Here is a 6,583-nt window from a genome sequence, read left to right on the forward strand (position 1 = left end):
TCGATGCATCTCAGATATGGACCTGCAAGAGATTTTCTATATAACATATTATCTAATAAAATATATTGGGATACCTTGAGCTTGAAGGACTTGGGATTTTCTGTGGCTGGAATTTCTCCAGTCTGAATATAGTTCTTGATAGGATGGATCCATGATCCTTTGTTATTTGAGGATAAAGGATCCTAGAGCACGATTTGTCTTTTGTTATCTCCCCAACTTCCTGTTCTCCTATTGTTGGCGCGAGAATGTGGATTATTGGGATTTTCAAATCCTCAGGGATCTTCAGAGATGAGGCTAAGTTTGCTAAGGCATCTGCCCCAGCGTTTTCTTCCCTCAGTTCCTGTGTGATATTAAATATTTTGAAGGATTTCGACAATTCCTTCACAACATCTAAATATTTCATTAGTTTCTCACCTTTAACAGCATACGAGCCGTTAAAGTGGTTAGTTATCAACAAAGAATCTACATAAACTTGAAGATACCTGATCTTCATGCTTTTGGCTAATTGCAAACCTGCGATTAAAGCTTCGTACTCTGCTTCATTGTTTGTTGCCTGGAACTCACAAGCTATCGACTGGGGTAATATGTCCCCCTGTGGCGATTTCAGTAGGATCCCTAATCCTGTTCCTTTTACGTTGGATGCTCCATCTGTGAAGAGTATCCAAGGATCCTTGGTCTTTTCTAGTTGTTGGACTTCCAAGTCAGCCTCTTTTTGTAGATCACTAGTGAAATCAGCCACAAAGTCCGCTAGCGCTTGAGACTTGATTGCTGTTCTTGGATCGTATTGGACATCATATGCACTCAATTTTACAGCCCACTTAACCATTCTACCTGACAACTCTGGTTTTCTAAGAACATTCTTTACAGGATAGTTAGTTCTCAAAATAATAGGGTGAGTTTCAAAACAATGTCTTAGTTTAGTAGAAGCCATAATAAGTGCAAGAATTAGCTTTTCTAAATGAGAATACCTGGACTCCGCATCTAGAAGACTTTTACTTACATAGTATACAGGATGTTGTTCACCTTCATGATCCTTTACCAAGACTGCACTCACTGCATTTCCTGAGACAGCAAGATATAGATACAAGGATTCTCCATCCACTGGCTTCATTAGAGCTGAAGCTGAGGATAAGTAATCCTTCAGGGCTGTAAGCGCAGCTTCATGCTTTTCAGTCCACTTAAATTTCTTGTTCTTTCTAAGGATATCATAGAAGTCTTTGCACTTCTCGGAGGATCTTGAGATGAATCTATTCAAGGCCGCTATTCTTCCGGTGAGCCTCTGGACGTCTTTGGCATTTGCAGGAGATTTGAGATTGACAATAGCTTCTATCTGCTCTGGGCTTGCTTTAATTCCTCTCTTTGTGACCATATATCCCAGAAACTTTCCAGCCTTAACACTGAAGTGGCATTTGGATGGATTTAGTTTCATGTTATAATGGTCAAGGATATTGAATGCTTCCTCAAGGTCTCTGAGGTGATCCTCTGCCTTCTTCGACTTTACCACCATATCATCTATATATAACTCCATAGTTTTGCCCAATTTGTCCTTGAACATCATGTTGACTAGTCTTTGGTATATTGCTCCTGCATTTCTTAGTCCGAACGGCATAGCAGTATAACAATATATGTCGGTTGGAGTCATGAACGATGTGTCCTCTTGATCAGATGGTTCCATCTGAATTTGTTGGAATCCAGAGGAAGCATCCATAAAGGTGAGCATTTCATGTCCAGCCGTTGCATCCACCATGGCATCTATATGTGGTAATGGGAAAGGATCCTTGGGGCATGCCTTGCTTAAATCCGTGAAATCGACACACACCCTCCACTTTCCATTCTTTTTTGAAACAACGACCACATTAGCTAACCATCGAGGATATTGAACCTCTCTGATCATACCGGCCTTAAGAAGTTTTTCAACTTCTTCTTGTATGATCTTGTTCCTCTCAGGAGCAAATTTTCTTCGCTTCTGATGGACGGGTTTAATAGATAAATCAAGGCCGAGTTTATGAGTGATTACCTCTTTTGAAATACCTTTCATGTCTGAGTGCTTGAAGGCAAAAGTAGATCTTCTTCGGCCTAGGAAGGATATTATACCCTACTCGATTTTGATGGGGATACCGGATCCTAGGAACACTTTTATCTCTGGATCTTCGGGGTCCAATGATACTTCTTTTAGGTCTTTTTCCCGAGCTTCCAGCACGTTCCTAGGATGTTGTTGTAGTTGCTATGCTATAGTTTGCTTGGCTGTTGGCTTCATTGATGATGAATAGTAGTTCTTAGCCTCCGCTTGGTCACCTAATATCTTTACAACTCCCCAAGGAGTTGGTAGCTTGATGCATTGGTGATAAGTTGAAGCTACGGCCTTCATTCCATGGAGCCAAGGCCTACCTAAAATAACATTGCAACAGGAAAGGTTATCTATAACACAAAATTTTTTGTATGAATTTAACCATTCGATATAAATTGGGAGGTTGATGTCCCCCAATGTCTTTTTAGTTTCGCCACTGAAACCGACTAGCACCGATGTTCTTGGGATGATTTCTGAATCCGGTATGTTAATCTTTTTGAGGACATCATGCTGGATAATGTTGACCGAGCTGCCCCCATCCACCAGTATCCTACGTACATAATGGTTAGATATAAACAAAGTAATAATCAAACCGTCATGATGAGGATCCTGAATGTTCAGCTTGTCTTCCTCATCGAAAAAGATTCTCCTGTCTGTTGTTAATGTGGTTGATACTATTGGGTGATCTCCGTTATCCATCTTGATCTCTTTGGCGAATATTTTTGCTACGGAGAAAGATGTTCCACATATGTCTGAACCTCCCGAGATAAAATTAACTGCTGGCACATATGGCTTATTTTGTTGAGGATCCTGGATCCTTTAATTAAAAAAGACTCTCTGATCAGTCATCCGGCGGTGGTAGTGTTGCTTTTTGTGGAAGATCTTCGGGGATCCTGGATCTTGGATTTCTTCCTTCCCAAGAGTTCTTTAAAGTGACCCTTGCTCAGGAGGTATCCAATCTCTTTCCTTAATCCGATGCACTCGTCTGTTGCATGGCCAAAATCTTCGTGGAAGGCGCACCACTTAGACTTGTCCTTCAAACCGACAACCTTCTCATTCTTTCGGGGCCACCTTGCTTTTTCTCCGAGATCCTTCATGGCACAAATCAAGCCATGAGTATCTACAGAGAAACAATAGTCGGAGATGAAAGGGTAGTCTTCATCGTCATCTCCTTCTTCAACTGCCCGTACGTTCTGATTGTTGAACTTGGCGTATGGCTTTGAATTGTTGTTCCTATTCCAGGATCCTTTATTCTTCTCAGGATTTTCTTATTTAGTTTGTCCCCCGAGACGATCCTGGATCTTCTTATCTTTCTCTAACCGGATGTATCTTAATGCCTTGTTTCTGACTTCATCTAATGTTCTGCATGGAGTCATCACTAAATCATCTTAAAAGGGGGAGCTCTTTTGAATTCCTATCTTGAATGCTTCAACAGCAGTATTCATATCAAGGTTTGGGATTTCTAGAGCTTCCTTGCCGAACCTGGTAACGAAATCCCTAAGGGATTCATCACTAGGTTGAACAACACGATATAAATCACTGGTTAACCTCTCAAATTTCCGACTACAGGAAAATTGAGTGTTAAACAAATTAACTAAATGAGAGAATGATGTAACCGAGAAAGGGGGGAGACTTAGTAGCCATTTAAGTGCAGCTCCTGTTAGCTTGGCTCCAAATCCTTTACAAAGGCAAGCCTCCTTGAGTCTTTCAGGAACAAGATTAATTTCCATCATCTCCCTATACTAGGCAACATGCTCCTCTGAATCGTGCTCCCATCATATGTCTTCATGTTGGGAGTTTGGAACCGCTTCGGGATTTCAGCATCACAAATGGGCGGAGCGAATCTGGATAATTTGTGACTTCCCTCCGGTATCTCAGGAATTGGACGTATCACCTCGGGAACACTGGATATCATATCCTTGAGTTTTTGTAACTCCTTGGCCATTACCTGGTTGATACCTGCATCCTGCATTGAACCATGGTTAGTATCTAAAGATATAGGATCGTACCAGTTATATGACAAACTGAAAATTTTTCTTACTTTTTCAGACACTCATCACGACTTGACTCAAATTTTCAGGACGAAAATTCTTTAACATGGGAATGATGTGACAATCGTCAATTTCAGGTTAACTCCGTTAACCAACTCCGTCAATTCAAACTTTAGATTATTGAATCTAAACGCAAACCTCATTACATTTAAACTAGGGTTTAAATGACGCTTAACACTTACTACATGTGTAGTAGTCTTTCGGGATTTGCACCGAAACGCAAACGATTGATGAATAAACGAAAAACACTAAAACACTAATTATGTGATAATTATGTGTTAGGATTATGTGTTATGTGATAATATTATTGTCATGTTAATTTAATGTGCAAGTTATGATAGAATGTTCTAGAAAAAGTAATACTTAATGTTAACTTAATGTGCAAGTTATGATAGAATGTTCTAGAAAAAGTAATACTTAGGAGTTGAGGGGCCAAAGTGTAACATATTCCTTTATAAATACATGGTAAACCTAAACCCTAACCTCCTACCTATTCCCCTACAAAAATCGGCAGCCATCCCCTCCCTTTATTTCCTTGAGATCGATTAATATACACACACACACAATCAAGATCTTTCAAGTTTGATTGAAGATTAAGGTGCTAGGAAGGTATACACAACTATTCTATGTATCCTCTATGTTTAATTGTTAGTTTTATTGGGTTAATTGTAAACCTTTATGGCTGATTTCTTGGTATTATGATATTCATGTGATTCTTGATTTAATTGATGATGATTGATAACTAGATTTGATATTGTTGCATGATTATTGTTGTCTTTGAGTTTGATATCAAGTAAAACCCTAACTATGTATGTATGGTATGATTGATAGGAGTTATGATGTCTAGAATGTTCTATGAATGATTTGTGATCTATAGATAGTTAAATTGTTGAGTTTGGATGAAAACAGTTTCTGGACAGATTGTGTTATTGATGATTGAATGACTGTAACGGGATGTAAAAGTGGTAAATGAATGAGATAATTGATACTACAGTAAACTAGGTTGAGTCTAGTTTCTAAAGAATATAAATTTGTAATTTTTGGACGTGTGAAAGTTAACTTTTATGATTTTACAAAAACGTGGTGCAAAGCTGAGTTGTTAGACCTGCTGTTAGGTTGTTTTGTAAATATTATATCTCATGATCTACGAGGCCAATTGGGTTGGTTCCACTTCTGGAAGTTGACTTATTGAGTTAGGAACCTAACCCAAGTGGTCTTGCATTTATTGGATTTTTCGTTTAACGGGAATTGCAAATAACATTCTATTGCGCATGAATCTGACTGATATGAGTTTGCTGTAATGTTTTGGTCATTATAAGAAAAATATGTGGAATAAAAATAAGATAAAATATGTTCTGGAAACCTAAGATATGTATGCTTCTGTGGTGATTTTTGGTGAATTAATTGAGACGTTTGATCGGTGAAATAGTACAATCTTTCAAGTAGAAATTCTGTCATAATGAAACTAACTGCTGAGTTGTGTAAAAATGCATGAAATATGATAGTTTTTGTATATTTGTTATGTTTTGACCAAAATACCCTTGCGGGGAATAGTTGCTAATTGATTGCCATGAATTGACCAAATTGCCCTTATGGGGAATAATGGTTAGTTAATTTTGTTTGTTGACCAAAATGCCCTTACAGGGATAATTGCTAGTAAAGTGTGTTATTAGTACGTGACACGAAAGTAATTGCTCACTCATGTATCGTATCACAATTGTACTTGTTTAAGTCACACACGATTCACAAACGAAACACGAAATCCGTTACGTGCATAGGTATTATGTGCCGAGTCTAGAGACTCGTTAAACGTACCGATACTTAGAAAATCTCTTTGTTATTTAGAACGCTAGAGAGTTTCTACGACGCGCATCACTTGGTGATCTAATTTGGGATATTCTTCGCAAACAGTGAGTTTCACTTACCCCACTCTTAAACTGTTTTCAAACGTTTTTCACTTGGGGGAGATAACATACTCCGATAAACATATTTTCTGAGATAAACGCATATGAAAGATTTTGTTATAAATTATATATCACTTGTAAAGGCTAAGCGGCATACGTAACATTTGAAGTCCCACACATCGGACCGGTTAATATTTGGAATAGCGAGTCACTTTTGGGTAGTACTACTGGGTTTGACAAACCCCACCCGACGCTAAGCTCAACTGGAGGTTGAGTGGGTGTAAATTTTGGCTAACACTTACCATGGTCTGGAGGACCTGGTGACGGGCACTTCATAAACAGTCAGCTTCGGTCGCGAACCACTTAGCGATACTTGTTGTATAGATTAGCTACCTATCGATATATAATTTGACATAACACTATCTGGTAATGCAACACACTTAAACGCTGTAACGTGGTTACACACTTAAACGCTGTAACGTGGTTACACACTCAAACGCTGTAACGTGGTTACACACTTAAACGTCCTAACGAGGTTACGCAAAACGCTTAAACGCCGT

This window comes from Bidens hawaiensis, unplaced genomic scaffold (assembly GCF_021521415.1).
Source record: "Bidens hawaiensis isolate Kalapana, Puna unplaced genomic scaffold, B.hawaiensis_p1.1 tig00005681_1, whole genome shotgun sequence".
Lineage (NCBI taxonomy): Eukaryota > Viridiplantae > Streptophyta > Magnoliopsida > Asterales > Asteraceae > Bidens > Bidens hawaiensis.